General features: G+C 49.6%; 1 protein-coding gene across 3 annotated transcripts in view; it reads left to right on the plus strand.

Annotated features, from left to right (window-relative positions):
- The first annotated feature begins 8458 nt into the window (after nucleotides 1-8458).
- The window catches only part of GATA3 (GATA binding protein 3), a 77015-nt gene continuing 67520 nt past the window's right edge, over nucleotides 8459-17953 (plus strand). Inside the window, exon 1 of one of the 3 annotated variants that reach the window (XM_079992824.1) lies at nucleotides 8459-8629. The gene's annotated coding sequence lies outside the window, so the exon portion shown is untranslated. Of the gene's footprint in view, nucleotides 8630-11252; nucleotides 11273-11350; nucleotides 11372-17953 lie in introns of those variants that run through there. The other 2 variants (XM_079992826.1, XM_079992825.1) reach the window with 2 other exon arrangements.

The following is a 17953-nucleotide window of genomic DNA, read 5'->3' on the forward strand; positions in this document are numbered from 1 at the left end:
TGCTTTTGAATTATGGTGCTGGAGGTGACTCTTCAGAGTCCCATGGACTGCAAGAAGATCAAACCTATCCATTCTTAAGGAAATCAGCCCTGAGTGCTCACTGGAAGGACAGATCCTGAAGCTGAGGCTCCAATACTTTGGCCACCTCATGAGAAGAGAAGACTCCCTGGAAAAGACCCTGATGTTGGGAAAGATGGAGGGCACAAGGAGAAGGGGACGACAGAGGACGAGATGGTTGGACAGTGTTCTGGAAGCTACCAGCATGAGTTTGACCAAACTGCGGGAGGCAGTGGAAGACAGGAGTGCCTGGCATGCTCTGGTCCACGGGGTCACGAAGAGTCGGACACGACTAAACAACAACAAAACAAGGAAGCAAACAGAAACGATCACCTAGATCCCTCGTGGGTGGGGGGGAGAGAGGATCAGCTTAATCTACCGCTTTGAAAAAGGAGCGTGAGGTTATTATCCTCCTTGCCTGTGTGTCTCCCCCCAGCCAGCCCCTCATCCTTCGAGGAAGCTCCCCCCCCCTTTCTTTGATGCTCGCACGCGCGCCTGCTTGGAGAGACAAGGCGCGCGTGGGTTGAAGAGAGCGCTGGGAAGCCTCCAGCAATCAAGCCCATAATGAATCCGATTGGATGCTTTTTAGAAGGGAGCTGGCAAAGGGACGCCGTGCGTTAGGGAGCCTGACACCTTTCCTCTGCCGAGACGGGGGAAGCAAAACACACAGGGCCCCACCGAGGCACCTCTTGCGAGGCTGACATGAGCTTGGGCGCGTTTCAAACGCGCACCGGCCAATTTAGAACCAGCCTTGATCCGGAGGCGTCAAGGGCAACCCAGGAGGGGGAACTGGAAAGGGCAACGAGCCCGCCGCCCCTCCCTTCCAAAAAAGGAAAAGGGAAAAAACAACAAAAAAAAAAAATCCTACCCACCAATTTTGGAATCGAGCCGGGAAATTTCCCCTCGCCCACTCCCCGCCACCGAGTTGCAAACGACAAAGATGCTTTTTTAAAAAAGGGAATTCCTGCTGCACAGTTAACCAACGACACAGAGGAAATAAATAAGGCATCAGCTTATCTGAGGTGGGCTAAAGATAGGGACGTCGCGATCGCGGGTGGGTGTTAGGAAAAGAAAGGTTCCGCCGACTGGTGATTCCTTTTCAGAGATGTTTGGCATCGATCCCTACTCGGGAGTAGGTCTCACTGAAACCAATGAGGTCTACAGCAAGTGGAACTGCAACCCTTAGCTAAACACGCCTGCTAGAGAGTAACCCTCCTCGGGATTTATTCCTGATTAAAGAGGGGTAGGATCCGGCTTCACCAAATCGGCTTTTCTTTTTTGGGGAGAGTCAGCTGGAGGTCCTCTGAACGTGTCGCTAAGTGTCAACAGATTCCAACGCTCTCCCCCATCCCACCCTACTTTCCCGATTTGCACGCATATAATTTCAGGGGAATACCTCTTTAAGTCTTGGCAAACGAGAAACAAACACGTCTCCGCGTTCATTTGCATACAAAGCAGCCAAAAGATTTGCTTCAACGAATTTGGAGGGGGGGGGGAGGAGAGAGAGAGAGAGAGAAAGAAGAGGGGAGGGCAGCGGTCCTGATTTATAAACAACAATGAAATCGGTCGTCCAAATGGCGAATCGATTTTCCCCCTGTTGGTTTTCTGCACGTGTGCTTGTGTTTGGGGAGGGGGGGTATATGAGTGTGGGAGGGGTTGAATAAGGAAAGAAAAAAGTATATAGACAATCACATTTTTTTATATAAAAAGATGCAAATTCCACCTTATCTCGGCTTCGTTCTGTGCTTTCCTATGTATATATATAGTGCCAATCGATTTTTTTTGCTTCATATATGTGCGCGGGAGGTGTGTATTTGTGAGGGACTAGTAAAAGCAGGAAAAAAAAACCCTATACATTTTTTTTTTTAACAGATGCAAATTTCATCTTATCTTAACTTGGCTTTGTGATATGTGTGTGTATGTGTGCGCCCCTTCAACCCCCCCTTCCGTAAAGTAAATAATGAAAAATTTAAACCCTTCTCCGTTCTGAGAACATAAGCGAGTCGATTTTGCTAATTTCGTGCTGAAATTGACACATTAATTAAAGAAGCAGTGAACATCTCGGTTTGGGGTATATCAGATCTATTTTATATTTTCCCCAATTAAAATGTGTGGTTTTTTTTTAAAGGAAGCAGTTTTTGCTGTCCCCAAAAAAAGGGGGGAGAGTGGGGGGGTGGGGGAGAGAGAGAAAGAGGGCTCCTTCTTTTTCACAACGTTCCCCATCGCTTTCTGCCATCAGATCCATTGTGATGTATTAGATGCAATAAATTATCCCAAGTAACAAAACATTGGAAGCTGAAAGGTTGATAATCTGGAAACCAGAGATAAGAATTCATTATTCTGAATCATTATGAATCCAGCGTTGCCTCTGACTCCTTTCTTAATCAGCTCCTCTGATCCTGGATATGTGAGCGGCAAAGATAAGGACGAAATCATTTATAATTCTTCACCTCGCCTAATATTTTAAAATAAAGTCAGAGGCAAGGAAACGTCATAAAACACACGCGCCCGCATACGCGCGCACGCTCTCTCTCTCTCTCTCTCACACACACACACACAGACACGCAGGGCGAGAGGCAGAAGATGGCAGGATCAGAATGAAAAATCACTTCGACGTTACTTGAGCTCAACAGTAAGATTTAATTAACACCGCCGCCCCCCACCCACTTATTCGCCACCCTCCCTCGATACAAACGTGCACTTATTTACACGTGTATTGGGAACCGAAATTTTAAATAACACGAGACATATATTTTTTTCAAGAGAGGGGATTTTCAAGTGTGCGTTTCTGTTTGTAGGAAATCTATAGCTACCTTCATTCATTCCAAAGGCATTGATTTAAACACACAAGCACACACATTTATATATTTTTTAAAAAATCCTCCATTTCTCCAATAGCAGACATGTTTTAATTCTAGGTCTAACGGAAATCATTTCTAAAGGCACAGACGTAAAAGCAAGGAATCGATGGTGGGAAGAGAAGTAGCGGGTGAATGGTGATAAGGGGGGGGGGGGGGTCGTGGCAGAATTTAAAACAATTAAGAGCCTGCGATCCAGTTGGGTAGATATGTTGCGCGAGCCCCGTTGAAATGAATTCAGTTTCAATGGAACCCAGAACTGGTCCTCGTTCCCCCTTCCATCACAGTGCTTGAGATAGCAGTGTGTGTGTGTGTGTGTGTGTGTGTGTGTGTGTGTGGACTGTGGTTACGCTGCTCCGGATCTTTAGCATGGCTCAAAGCCATCACACAAACTATGGCGTTAAATAAGCAGGGAGAGAAAATTAACGTTAGGATTTCATCTAGGTTTGTGCTTGAGCATAACACGTGCGTGCGCCGGTTTGGGAGAAAACGTTGCACTCAGTTGGCGGCGGCCCTTTTACAAAGTGAAGGGACCCCTGAAAACTCTTATGGAACGATTGCCATAAGGGGTGGTCCGACAACGTAGGAAAGGAAGACGGCCTCGTTCAGGCGATGGTGACTGAGGTTATTGGGTGGCGAGAAGGCGAATGCACATGATGACTTTTCACGAAGCTAGTGGAGAGAAGGATATCTGGTTCTGGAACAACCGGGGACGCGGTGAAAAACTCAGTGGTGGGCCTGTGTGTGTGTGTGTGTGTGTGTGTGTGTGTGTGTGTGTAGGGCTACCTTTAAGCAATAGGCTGGGGATCAGGCCCCTAACCCCCTTCCCACGAACATGCTACACGTGAGTCTCTCCAATCCAGGCCTAAGGCTCTCGCCCTCCCCCGCCGGCACACTTTCTCAGGAGCCCGTGGTACTGAACTCGGTGGGACTTACCGCCGAGTAAACAAGCAGGGCCTCACACAGAATCCCAGTCTCAGTGCTCTAGTTAACAGTGGCGCCAGGATCGTGGCTTTTACGCTGGAATCCCACGCGCGCTGCCTCTCGCGCGTCCCCGCACATACACACGTGTGCGTTGCTGTGAAAAAGAGGTCACTCTCACCCTCAGAAAACACGAATCCTATTCTATGATTTCTAAGCCAATGGTCTACCACAATCAAACATCTACGCTCCAGCCATCCATCTAACTAGGGAGAGGGACTTAAATTGGTCCTCTTTCGTTTCACGCCGCGTCAGTAACCTTTGAATCGCCTGCCAAAGCTTTCGGAGTGCTCTCTCTGTGTGTGTGAACGGAGGAGGAGAGCCACGTGGTTGCTTTCTGTTAGTACTAAGGGAGAAGCCGACTTCGGTGGGCTCGATTCGGAGGCTGAGGAAGAACCCCCATTTATTTTTGGGTGGATGGGAAGGACGGGGGATGGATGGATGGATGGATGGAGACACCATCAGCCGAATGTGTGTCTCTCCCCAAGCCCTTTCCCAAACTGGGGAAGTACTCGAGGATGTCACAATGAGCGAAATTACGCGTGTCAGTTTCCAGAGCGGGTGGGTTTGCCGAGATAGATAGTAGACAGCGCCACTGGGGAGGGACGGAGGGAGACTTTCGCCTTATCACCCAAGACATCAACCGATCGCTTTCCTCCTTTCTTCCTTGCGTATCTATTTCCCATATATACCATTAATTTCATTCTCCAGCCGCCACCCCCCGCCATTTTCTTCATGGCACTGTGCTAACCCAATCTCAGGTTCTCTGTGTTTATGCCCCCCCCCAGTTTCTCTGGCGCCCTCCCGTTCCCCCAAATTCTCTTCCCTTCTTTCCCTGCAAATCCGCCTTTTGTGCTTACATTTCCAATTCCATTCAGTTTCAAGACCACCCCCTCTGCCTTACCCAACAGCGAGCCACTGATTTGTTTCTGATATTGGCATTATTATTATTATTATTATTATTATTTTAAAGTTTATGATGATCTGTGAGTGGCATTTTTTTTTTGTTCCAGGCAGACACGCTCAGGCCGCCGCCGCCGCCGCCGCCTTCCCTCCCGCCCCCCCAAAACGATCTTTAATTTATTACCTTAATTGAATTTGTTTGCTAAAGATAGACGTGGACGTCAGATCGCGTTACCTTTCACCTTAGAAAGGGAGAGTCACTTAAGAAGTGCAGATAGGAAACTCCCCACGTCAACAGAAAAGAGGGGGGCGGGCGGGGAAGAGTGGACGGCGCGGGGAGAAGATATTTGCTAGGTATAAATGTGCTCATTTTACACCCCCTGATTTAAGATTTCAGCGGAGGTCTGTGCGGGAAGCAGAGAATAAAAGCTCTTTCAACCCTGCAGAGAAACCCCACCTCTTCCGTTAGGGCGAAGTATAGGGCGGTATTCAAACCCATTAAAATAATAATAATAATAATAATAATAATAATAATAATAATAATAATGCTTCAGCCTTGTTAAATTAAGCCTATAAGGTAAAAGGATTCAATTTACATCCGACTGGCATTGCCAACTTGCACTGATGTTAAATATAATCCATAGCCCAAGATGGGAAATAAACAATATTAAACTGAGTACTGATTCTATTGGCCAGGACAAAGCCATTGAGAAGAACGAGTTTACCTTTCCCACAAACAAACAAAAACAAATAAGCCTGGCTGCCTCTTTTGGTTACTCAATTTCAAGCTCTTGGCTCTCACGGCCTTGTAGTTTGTGAGTCTTCCCTAAACCCGACCGCCGTTTTCTGGTGTAAACTCAAGCAAATCTGAATACAGTTGGAAAATCAAACTCATGCCGATTGGAAATCGTTATCATTGACTTGTGGGGTGGGCGGTCGATGCTCTGGATTTATTATGTGGGTCTTTTCCATACGTGTGTTTGTGTGTGTATCTTTACATTTGCGGAGATTTGGGCAGGATTGCGCAAATGAAAGGAGATGATTGATCGGTGCTCGTGTTTGTGTGAGAGAGAGAGAGAGAGAGAGAGAGAGAGAGAGAGAGAGAGAGAGAAAGAAAGAAAGAAAGAAAGAAAGAAAGAAAGAAAGAGAAATATTGCTGAGCGGGGAGCAAAGAAGGAAGGCGGCATACCTACAGTGTCCAATGCGCTTTACACGCACGTGGCAAAGAAAAAGTGGATCTTTCCCCCGCGCGCGTGCGAATTCAAGGCACCTACGCGCATCTCAGCAGCCGCACTTCCCACGCCAAATCTTTTGTTCTTCTTTCTCTCATCGACGATGGTCTTGGACAATCTCTCTCTCTCTCTCCCCCCCCCCCCCCGTTCTTTTGTGAGGCAGGAAAACATAGGCGCAGAAAGAACTTCCAGCCCTTAAACCAGGTGGAAATGAAGGGAGTTGACCGGGCGTTCTGTTGCCCGCTTCCATGCCCGACGAGATTCAAAGGAATCCATGGAACAGATGGTGGAAGAGAAATTGATCTCTCTGTGCGAGAGAGCGCATGTCTCGCGCATCATTATATCTTTTGTGCAGATTATATGTGCGTGTGTGTGCGCGTGCGCGTGCACGCGCGTACATACACTAGGTATCTTACCTATATAATTAGATAGATAGATAGATAGATAGATAGATAGATAGATAGATAGATAGATAGAAAGAAACTTGGAAAATCTTCAAAGATTTAACAGCCTCAGCTTTCGGGGAAATAAAGCTTGTCTTTTCCTAACATGTCAGTTCTAGCGAAAAAGTGAAGCTACCTGATTCTTACTTGCAAGTAAATGCATTTAACATTGTGTTGAAAGGACACGTTTGCGGCCACCGGAAGGTTTCGGGGACTGAGAAAGACGAGTCCTTCTCCCCGCTCCTATTCTATTAGATTTAAATAGCTATAGGGGTTTGTATATGTCTCTGTGTGTCTGTGTAATTTATAGATCCGACAAGGCAAAAATAATAGGGGAACACAAGGCTCTTTTTGATTTTTTTTACGCTCACCATCTTTTCAAACGACCGGCGAGGAGGAGAGAGGGAGGGAGGGAAACGGGAGCTTGGCAAGGTCCTAACAACGGAATCAGGACATCTCTGTCGGTGGAGCAGGGGTTAAAAGTGGCCCTGCAGCTTCTAAGGAGCTAGAGGGAGGATTGTTGTGGTTGTTGCTGTTCTGAGTGTATAGTTTGGCCTCGGACAATGGCGAAGGACTTGACGTGGGTTTAGGGGCTGCTGCTGCTGTCGAAAAATACCCCAAATTGCGGCCAGGGATTCCCCGTCGCCGCCTCCGGAGGCATTAACAAGGTAAGAGGCTAAAGCTAAGTTAGAGATGAGACACTGTGTGTGTGTGTGTGTGTGTGTGTGTGTGTGTGTGTGTGTAAAAGACAGAGGGGGGTTTCTCTCCCATCAGTCTCCCCGCGGGGTGCTGCTGTTCCCTTCAAGGCCCTCGATCCACAATCCACTTAAGGCAAACTGGTCCCAATCCTGAAACACCTTAATGCGCGTACGGGTGGGTGATAAAGCGAAACAATGGTATTTGCTCACAAGGGAATGTGTCACAAGGGTCGTGTGTACCCCCACCCCACCCCACGCTAAGTCTAATCGATTTCAGTCCAGCTTCTCCAGGGCGCGATTGGTGAACGTGAGCGTGTTTTGTCTCATTCCCCTTCGCTGTTATGTCTGGATTCAGGCGCGGGGGCGCGCGCACGCTGGAGGAGAGGGGTCTTCGCTTGCCTCTCTCCTTCTCTCCCCCTCCCCCACGCCGCAACCCCCCCCCCCGCATCTGGGCGTTAATTTGGGTGGGAAGAAAGCAAGAGACGTCATAAAACAAACAAACAATCGCGCGCGCAGAATGATTTCATGCGCCCACCCTGAATATCCCTCCGCCCAGAGAATCTTGCGAGCAGGGCTAGTTGCCTCCAGGGTGCTGGGAACTGGAGCTTTGCTAGGGGCTGAACTACAGTTCCCAGTATCCTTTGGGTGAGGGAACTGTGCTTTTAAAGCTGCGGGGGTGTCTCCGGGTGGATGTTTCCGTGTCAGCTCTCTGCTCCCTAAATGCGCGCATGGTGGCGAGGACCCCCTCTCTCTCTCCCTCCAGAAAGCGCACGGTGCGCCTTAGATCCAGGTCGACTTTGGTCAATGACAAAAGCTTCCGACGCCAAGCCCCTGTGACGGACCACACGCTTCCCCCTGCTGCTGGCTCTTTTATTTGTTATTCCCCAAAGCCCCCGCGAGCTTTCTGCCTGTCTTTGTCAATTCTTCAGGCGACAGCGGCAGGCGGGCCCGGGCCGGGTTGATTCCATGACATCACATGCAGCTCCACTCGATTCCCGAAGAAGCCTCCTCCCCTCCCCTCGCCCTCCTCCTCTTCCCACCCCAAACCCCACCTGCGATTCGCGGGGTGGCTGCGTAAAGACCCGCCCGTCCTCTTTTTCTCCCTCCCCTCCCCTCCTGCGTCTCTTTCACTCTTTCTCTGCCCTCTTTCCAACCCGGAAGCGCTCCGCTCTCTCTCTCTCTCTCTCGCACGGTGGTGAGGAAGAGGAGGAGGAGGAGGAGGAGGAGGAGGGAGGAGGGAGGGAGGAGGAGCAGGGAGGTCAGAGAGATTTGGGCTGGGCGCTTGGAGGATGCGGATCACCCAGATCCCTCGATCTCGGCTTGGCAGCAGCTTCGGCGATGCGCGCGGCCCCGACGGCGGCACCAGCAAGAACCGCGGGTGGACTCGGCTGCTTTTCCTGAGCGCACCTCTCCAGCAGATCGAGAGAAGATAAATCGCTCTCGGCGCTTGTTCCCAGGTCAGTGCAAAAAAGAGAGAGAGAGCCATTCCTCGGCTTCTCCTCTTTGCGCGGTCTCTGGTTTTCCACGTGGGTCAAGGCGGGGGATCCCGTCGAGAATCTCCTTCACAAGCCTGCAGGGAACGGAACGATCAGTAAATAGTGTTTCTCAGGATGCACTTGGATGATATATTTTCACCCCTCCAACATCCTCTCTCTCCCCATCCCTCCTTCCCTCCTCGGTGACCTTGGAAGGGGACTTGGGAAGGTGGGTGAACCGGACTTTCCCCCTGTGAGATCAGATGACCTCTTGCAGGTTTCTCGGCAGCCCCGACTCGGCTTGTGGCTAAGCCTCCGGACTGGGGTGGTTCTGGTCCTGGTGGAGCAGGGTGGGTGCTGGGGGGAGCAAGTCCACGCAAAATATCTGAAATCGCCCCTGGTTCTAAGAGAGAGAGAATGCAAACGGGAGACGGGCCCGCGTTTCGTAGAAAGCCTGCGGAACGCTCAGGAACCCCACATTTCCTTGGGGGTGAAATGATGGCCGGCAGGTATCTGCAAAGGCAGGCGCGATAACTGGGATGCATAATCTTGCGTGACATCTATCGCGCAGCCCAAGGGGATAATTTCGTCTTTGCATCGAAATAAAATCAAATGGATGCCGGGGATTTCTTTTTATTTGATTTTTTTTTTAATAGTGTTTATTTAATTGATGCGAGAATGCTGCTACCCTCCCTTGGGCCTTAGGAAGCGGCGAGCAATTTAAAAACACAGATACATTAATTCAATCAAATAAGGATATACGCTTATTTAACGCCCATAATACCTTCTCTAGCCTATGTCTTCTCATTAGGCTTGGAACATCGAGATAAAGCGTCGCCCTTCTAATCTATATGTATCCGTGAAGATACATAAAGAGATTCCATAGAGATGCTTAAGAGATTCCATTGGAGTCTAGCCTAGACCATTGGGGGGAAATGCTCCCGGTCTCTTGTCAATTTCACTTTCAAGGTCCGCCTTTGTCTGCCTCCATCTTTGCAGTCCCGCCAGTTACTTTCCATCTTTCTTTAACCCGCTGTAAAATTTGCAAGCCCCCTTGCTATCCCTTCCACAATTTATACCTGCGGTGCCCTGCAAATAACGTCTGCGGGCTCGCTCGGATTCAGCTTCCTTCGCTTTGGTTATTCAATAATTTGGCATCACTAGTTCTCCTTCCCAAAACAATCAGCAGGCAGTCTCAGGATACTGAGCACACCTGCATGTATCAACAATTCCGACTGCACCTTCTTCCAGTAGTAAATATGCAATTGGTTGTTTTTGTTTTTTTTAATGGGATCGGAGAAATTAAGCGCTGCAACTGTATTAAAATGCTAGCTCGGGGATATAAATATGCGTAGGAATAGAAACATGGAAGCGAGCGAGGGGAACGGATCCACCAAGAAATTACGCCGGAGAAGGAAACTCTCAGTCCCAGCCGCTTTCAAAAGGCGCGTCCTCCTTTGCTTAAGTGCCGTGTGGATCCAGAAACAATCGTCCCTTGGCAGGCGCTGCCCCTATCAAAGGCACCCTTTCCTCCGGAGCCGTTTTAGCCTCTGGATTCTCTTGCGCGAGGTAATAAGAACAATGTTGCGCTAAGAAAGGAGGGACGGAGCGAGGGACACGAGACCGAGCCACCTTGGGCGTAATGATAACCGCAATTCAATTCGTGGACCTGAAAGGGGAATCTGGAAAGGACCCCTGAAATGTGCCAAGCCGGGTTTGCAGAGAGGAGTCTTGTGTGGATACGACCGATCCGAGCTGGGGCAGCGGGAGTGTAGGGGTCGCTGAATTTTACGAAATTCATTTTGAACAGAGCTCGGATCGTTGGAGAATCGTTGTGTGTGTGTTTTGTTCCCTTCGCGAGAAAGGATAAACAAAGAAACCTGCATTTTGTTGGCGTAAAAACGCGCGTGGGGAAGACTTTTATCGTAAGCAAGCGGCAAGCGTATTCCTGCGCATTCTCACACCCGCAATTGACAGATCGCAGTTTGAAAATGGGATGGGTGGGTGAGAGAGAGAGAGAGGAGATGCCCGTGGTGGCGAAACGTTTGCCGGGTCCTGGGTGCAACGCATTTGCTAAAGAGCTCCCTTTGCAGAGCGGTAGGTGTGCGCGTGCGAGACAGAGCCGGAGTGGCCCTTTCTATATATATTGTTTCTAATTCGAATCCTTCTCGTTGGTTTCGCTGTGCAAATCCTCCAGACTAATCTGGAACAAGGGGCTCGCGTTGCTGCAGTTCCTCCCCTTGGTTCACAGGCTTCCTTAGATCTGTGTGTGAATGGAACAGTTTCTCCTAGGTCTGTCCTACCCCCTCTCCTTTTTGAAACACCTAGCCTTTTTTATTTTTCTGCTAAGAAAGAAGTGACCCCCACTTCGGCGCGTCCTTGACCGCGGCGCACGCGTGTTTGTTCAGCCGAGTACTCACGAGTCTCTTGACCCTCGCGGGTTTTCGGATTGACCCGGATCGTGAGTGTTGCTGACTTCGAAGGAAGTCAATTAAAAAAATAATAATCATCAACGGAATTTCCTCCCACGCAAAAGGCAGAGCGGGGAGTGGAGAGGGGGAGGGAGCCATAAGTATTCTGATACTTTCCTTGGAAGTAAGCTGACTTCAGCAACCGGCCTTCCAGGTAGGTGTGCTTATGATGCATTTGTGGACTTTTGCGGTCGCTAGATCGTAATTCACCGGCGTACGGCGACAGTTCCAGAGAAAGAGGAGACGGTTCCACGTAGCTGCAGAAGTCCCCCATCTCTGTAGCTTGTTCTCCGCTTTCCAGGCATCCAGATCACATATTTTTGCCTTTTCTGTCTTTTGGGGGGTGCCTTTTGGCTTAATACTCAATGAGCTTCCACCTGGGCATTTGCTTCGCTTCTGAACGCGCGTCGATCTATATTGCTTTGGGGCAGAATCTGGCGGTTATGTCTTCCTGCGCAAACCCCACAGAAATGAAGGGGAACGATTTCCCGGAGGGTCGTGCGTTTCTTCGTTGCGATGCACTTCATTGTGTTGTGGGGGATGTAGAGGTTCATGACAGCTGTGTGTGTGTGTGTGTGTGTACGTGTACGCGCGCGCGCGGCACAGAGATTTAAGCTCTCGAGGTTCTATGTAGTGCGAATTACTCTATGTTTCCAACTTAGCCGTTTTCGCTGGGTTATGTGTGGGTGTCTCCTTGCTATATTCGTCGATGTTGCTTTGAATCGAGTCAGTTTCTCCTCTGGGCAGCGAGAAGCGGCGCGTCTCCATCGCCCGCGCGCGTGTCATTTTCTCCGGGATTTCTCCAACACTTCCGTGACCCGGTGAGTGCGCGAAAGCACACCTTGCTTAGGCACGCACTTTCGAGAAAAAGATGTGTCTGTGAGCCCGCGTGCTAACCGTTCCGCCACACTTCACGACCCAGTTAAACCGGAGCGAGCGCTCAATGGGACTTCTTGTTCAACCGCTGGAATATGTTATCCAACGGAATCTGGAGCAGCAGGGTTGCCTGACATTACCCTAGAGAGGCTGTGGATCCGGCGCACAGAGATTTCAATGCAAAGATGATTGTGGCCGCCAATCTACACCCCCCCCCCTTGACCCGTCCTGGGTCACTGGGCCAATTTTTCGCTCTTGAAGGAAAGCCAACACCGTGTGATTTTTCTTTCCTTTTCACGTCGGCTTTCCAAAGCCGTTGATCCAAATAGCAATCCGAATGATCAGCTCCCTTTTGCTTCTTGAATTGATGGCGGTAGAAGTAAGCGGGTTTCTCCCCCCCCCCCCAAAAAAAAATGGCTTCAGATGCTAGAAAAAAATGTGTGTGTGCGTGAATTGGCATTGGCGCAGTGCCGTGGCTGACTACGACTGACTTCAAACAAGGGGGCTATTCTAGGACAGTGATCGCGGCGGTACCCATCACGCCCCCCCACCCCATGCAAGAGGGAAGGTCTTTCCTTTGCTCCTCCTCTCATCGCTCTGTTCAGTTTTCTAAGGAAGCCCCCGAATGAAAAGATAGCGAGAGAGGGAGACCCAGAGGAAAGCAATAGGTCGGCAGTGACCTTTCCAAACTGTACAGTGGACCATCATCCTATAGATGCGAAATTCCTTAAGGTTTTCAAGGAATCATTCTTTAAATTACAGGGCAATCCGCAATTCGGGATTAGGCGATAACAATCAAGTTCAGTACAAACTGGGCTGTTTGGGCAGCAAACAGCAAGTCTAGGAAATCACGTTTTGTTTTGTTTTTAAGTGCTTTGTTAGTTGTAGGTATACTACTGACAAAGGTTTGTTCCCGGCTAATGAACCCAACCAAGAGACTTCATTTAGAGTTTTAAATGGATGCGTGTGCAGACACCTACACCCCTCTGTGTGCATAGGTAGACACACCGATATATTTCTGAATTACATTTAGCATGTGTATAGTGCTTTAGTATTCAAAGTGTTCATCTACATAAAAAATAAGCAACTTCTGGCCCTGCGGATGTTGTTGGAACGTTTCTAACCAGGTCCAGCTGGCATGGAGCAATGATCAGGGATGATGGTAGTTGTGGTCCAACGAACATCTGGAGGGCCAAAGGTTCCGCAACCCTGAGCTACTTCCCCAGAGCAATCTGCACAACAGTCCTCTAGGTGGGCTGGTGCTATCCTGTCCACACTGAGGATAAAAGTGAAGACTGACTTGGTTTACAGGTTTGTTCATTACCTGGGAGATTCATAGCAGGAGCAATATTAGAATCTATGATTTATTGGCTCAGTCTGTCTATCTTCTCTCTTTCTCATCTGTCTGTCTGTCTGTCTGTCTGTCTCTATCTAAATAGCTTAAACAAGCACACCCACCAGATATTTAGAATAAATTTATTTCAGCTGGCTAACATGGAGACCATGGCTAACTTCTCAAGAAGGCCTGGAGCTTCGGCTGAAACCAAGAACCTTGCATCTCATATTGGAGAGAGCTCAGCCTTTCTTCCACTTCCATTTCTAGAGAAGAGGGTGATTCAGAAATCAGGAATTCCTTCCTGTCATCTTTATGCAGGCCTGTAAAGATCATGTGTCCACTCCACACAAGGTTCATGGGTTCTTATTTACCCTGCACCACCATCAACCCCCACCTCCCCTCTGTTTTTGTCACAACAGGTCTGAACAGCAGAGAAACATCAACAAAAACCTTTGAGGGTTTGGTCCTCCCCCTTCCCCCCAAAAAAACTCTTAGGCCTGGAAAGGTGCCTAAAAGATTAAGCCAAGATTAATTTATTTGTTCAGTTACAGAAACTTCTTAGAAACAACAGGCCCTTCATGTACTATTCTAGAGGCCAGAGAATGTCTAGGTGTGTGTGTGTGTGTGGGGGGAATTATTAAAAGGTATCATTTTGATTGACACCATGACACCATTCTAAGAGCATTATCTAAGAGCCGACGCATTCATAAACAAATCAACTTCAGGGTTGGGTTCCCAAGCAGGGTCAAAGGCCTGCTCTTAGAGGTACTCAAACCTTGCATTCAAGCAGCCACCGTGCATTTCCACCCCCCCCATGCATTCCTCTTGGCTCCTTTCAAGCTCATAACAAGAAATACAACTGCTTCGGATCCACACGTGGTAACGAGCCCGCGGACACGACTCCCCATCCCACACTCGCGCAGAGCAGGTCTGAAAGAAAGGCGTCAGAATAAAAAAAGAATTCGGGGGTCTGGAGGAGAGTAAAGGTTGAGAGATCTATTGCCTTAAAATCAACGCGGGGAAAGACAGGATCTTTATCTCGCGCCGGTTATATTTCCCAGAACTGCACGTTTCTAAAGACATCTCCGGATTCTTAGACACGTCTACTCAGAAGCTTGAGCGAATGGGCCCAGGATTGTAGGTTTCAATAGAGAGAGCCTTTCTGACGAATTTCTTTTTAAACACCTACTGCTAAGAGGGGGGAGCGCGCGCGAGAGGCCGGCGGAGAGAAGCACTTTGTGTCGGTGTGTGTGAGAGAGATTTCACCACCTCCTCTCTACGCGCGGTTTGTTCAAGTGCGCGTGCACACCACCGTGTGGACACAAGCAAGCAAGCAAGCAAGCAAGCAAGCGCGCAGGGGTATTTGTTCTTTTGGGAGGGGGCTCTTATGGAGGGAGGGAGGGCAGCAAGGTGCCCAAAGTGTGTATCTGTTGACTTGCAAGCTGGTCTGCGTGTTTGCAGGGGGTGGGGAAGGGAAAGGAGCAAGTTGATGTGGTGATGGTTGTCGCTCGCTTAAACCCTCCACCCCCGACGCCGTGCACACTCCATTCACCAGGAAATCTTGTGGGATCTTCCTCGCTCCCAGCGGAGAAAGTGAAACTTAACTAGATCCAAAGCTGAAACTGACTGGATCCTAGGTAGCCTTGCGGTTTGCGAGGGGATGCGCGGGGGCGAAGGGAGATCCCCGCGCAGATTCTAGAAAATTAAAAACCCCAATTTTTTTTTTAAAAAGCCCCCCTAAGCGTGGCTTGCGACGAGGTTGTTTCTTACTTTTCGACTCCCCCTATTTCCGCACCGTCTTCTTTCCCTCTCTTGGGAATGTAGAAGGGGGAAGGGTCGCTTCCTGGACTGGTGGAGCCGGTTTGAGTCTGCCGTATCTCACTTTTGCTTACTTTTTAAACTGTCCTGAAGGCAGCGGATCTTTTAATTTCAGAAAATGATTTTTTTTTTGGGGGGGGAATGGTGGAGAGGAAAGAAAAGAAAAGAAAAGAAAAGAGAGAATGTATATATTTTTCTTCAGGCCTCCTTCCTACTCACCAACCATCTGCCCCCTTCTCAAATGGGCCTCTCTCCAAACTTTATTCCATGAGTCAGACCTCTAGAGGTCTGAAAGAGGGTCTCACCCGACCCCGACCCCCCCCCCACGTCTTTCCCGATCTCTCGGGATCTTCAGAGGGAAGCTGGCCACTCCGTCGGTGGCGGTGGAGGAAGATCATCCGAATCGACACGATCGGATGCTGAGGCGTTATTTCGCTTCCTCTTTTTCTCCCTGCAATACGCACGAATTTCCAGCTTTTGACCCGTCAGGCTTGGTGCTTTCCAGGCTTCCACAGTTGGCAGAGAATGGAGAATCGATGAAGAAAGAAAGAAAGAAAGAAAGAAAGAAAGGGAAAGAAAGAAAGAAAAAGAGAGGGAAGGAGGGGGAAAACGTTATAGGCAAAAGCGTCAGAAAACCAATGAGAACGAAGGGCAAGCCAAGTTGAAAGCGGTGAAGGGGTTATCCTCTCTCCGCGCTCAGACAGAGGGGGGGGGGGGCCCGGCAGCCTTGCATCCTAAATTAAGCATCTGCAAAGTCCCGTTGAGTTCAATGGAAGCACCGGAGCATGTGCTCGAACCGATGTCCTTTGCCATCCCTGAGATTCACCAGGCTTTTGAAACTTTGAAAAGCTGCTGTTTCCTTGATAGCCGGCACCACCGAGCAGGGCTGGCCTAGGGGTGTCAGCGCCTCCACAGGGCAAGCAGGCAGGCAGGCAGGCAGGCAGCAATTCCAGCCAAGCTTACCTGAGAATAGCCCCCCCCCATTGAATTCAATAGGACTTGCTTCTTTTGCGTTGGACAGGCACTGTCAGGCTCACTTGGTGTGACTCCTGCGTTAGGATCGCGCGGCTGAGCAGAAGCCCTCGATCCAGGCTTGCAGAGCTCACCAGGGTGCGCGGAAGGGCGACCCCCCTTCCCCTTTCGGGTGTTTAGTTTTGTTCGACGTTTCGGGCGCTGAACAACCACTCCCTTTTGTCCCCCGCCCCGCCGGTCAGGGATTCAGGGCTACCTGTTTGGGTTGCTTTTGCAGAGATTGTTGTGTCTCACGTCTGTCTTCGCTGGGGAAGCGTGCGCCGTCCAGCTGTTTTTGGCAAGGAAGAAGCGACGCGCCTTTTTCTCCCGACCCCCATGCGCAACAAAAGTTGTCCCCGAATCCTCCCACTCCCGGGGAACCCGAGTTGCTTTGCGATGGGGTGGGGTGGGGGGGCTGGGAGAAGAGAAGCCTTCAGATCTCAGCCCTGGGCCGTGTCCCTTCCATAACCCTCCGATGCCTCGCTCGGGGCTGTTTACACAGCTTTACCTGCGCTGCGCTGCTTTCCCTGTCAAATCCCAGCCCAGTAAACGTAACATAATCCTATTCCAGTCAATTGTATGCGGGCTAAAAGCAGTTCGGCGACGGGATGAAGTGTTTTTGTGTGTGTGTGTGTGTGTGTGTGTGTGTGTTGCGTGTGTGTATGTGTGCTCTTCGAGCCCCCCTCCTTTCTCCCCCAGCAAGGAGACAGGGAAATTCAGACCAGGTGCCAGTAATCTAGAAGGTCACAGAGGAACTCGGAGAGGCCAGGCGGTTTTGCTCTCTGTCAGCTAGTCCGGAGTTCTTTGGGACCCCTTTGCCAGTACCTACCCATGCTTGAATAAAGGACACGTGGTGGGCATGCAGAAGGCCGCAGGTTCAATCACCACCTACAGGATCCCAAGGGCCAGGGAGGCGACTGCAATATACCCCCCCCCTTTTGAAAGCTGCTGTCCGTAGAATAGATGCCTTACTGGTCTACTACCTTGGCTCGTGATAAACAGAACAACATTATTTTGTTAGCTACCTGATCATACTAGATCCGGCCCTTCTTCCGGGGGGGGGCATGTTTCTTCTTTAACATGCTCAGTGCTAGTTACAGGTAGGTAGCCGTGTTGGTCTGCTGTAGTCGAAACAAAACAAAACAAAACAAACAAACAAACAAAATTCCTTCCAGTAGCACCTTAGAGACCAACTAAGTTAGTTATTGGTATGAGCTTTCGTGTGCATGCACACTTCTTCAGATACATGCTCAGTGCTGCAGTCCTATACACACTCAACTCGGGAGCAAGTCCCATTGAGCATGCTGGGACTTTACTTGCGAGGAGACGCGGATAGGATCGCAGTGCGCGCCACTCGCTTTCTTACTGAGCCATCTTCTTAGCTAATCAGAAGTCAAACTCATTGAAATCAGTGGGGCTCACCCCTCCCTGGTAAGTGGGGTAAGATTGCAGCGCTACTCACACTGGCTGGGATTAGGATAGATCACCCCCCCCATTTAATTCACGAATAAATCACACACACCCCTTAGAGATTGCCTGAGGTCCTGGCACATTGTTTTATCCCGGATTAGTGAATAAGGAATAACGGCTGGTTCCGTACTGATGCATCACTAGTGAGCATGAAGACATTGGTTCTCTCTGTGAAAGGGAAGGGGCAGAAACTCCGACTTTCCTTAAATTTCTGTATTGCAGGGGGTTGGACTAGATGACCCTTGGGGTCCCAACTCTACGATCATAAGACTTTTGACATGGTGGTGAAATGTAAAAGAGAGTTAAGGAAATGCCCCCGGTTAA

The sequence above is a fragment of the Podarcis cretensis genome (assembly GCF_951804945.1).
Source record: "Podarcis cretensis genome assembly, chromosome: 10".
Classification (NCBI taxonomy): domain Eukaryota; kingdom Metazoa; phylum Chordata; class Lepidosauria; order Squamata; family Lacertidae; genus Podarcis; species Podarcis cretensis.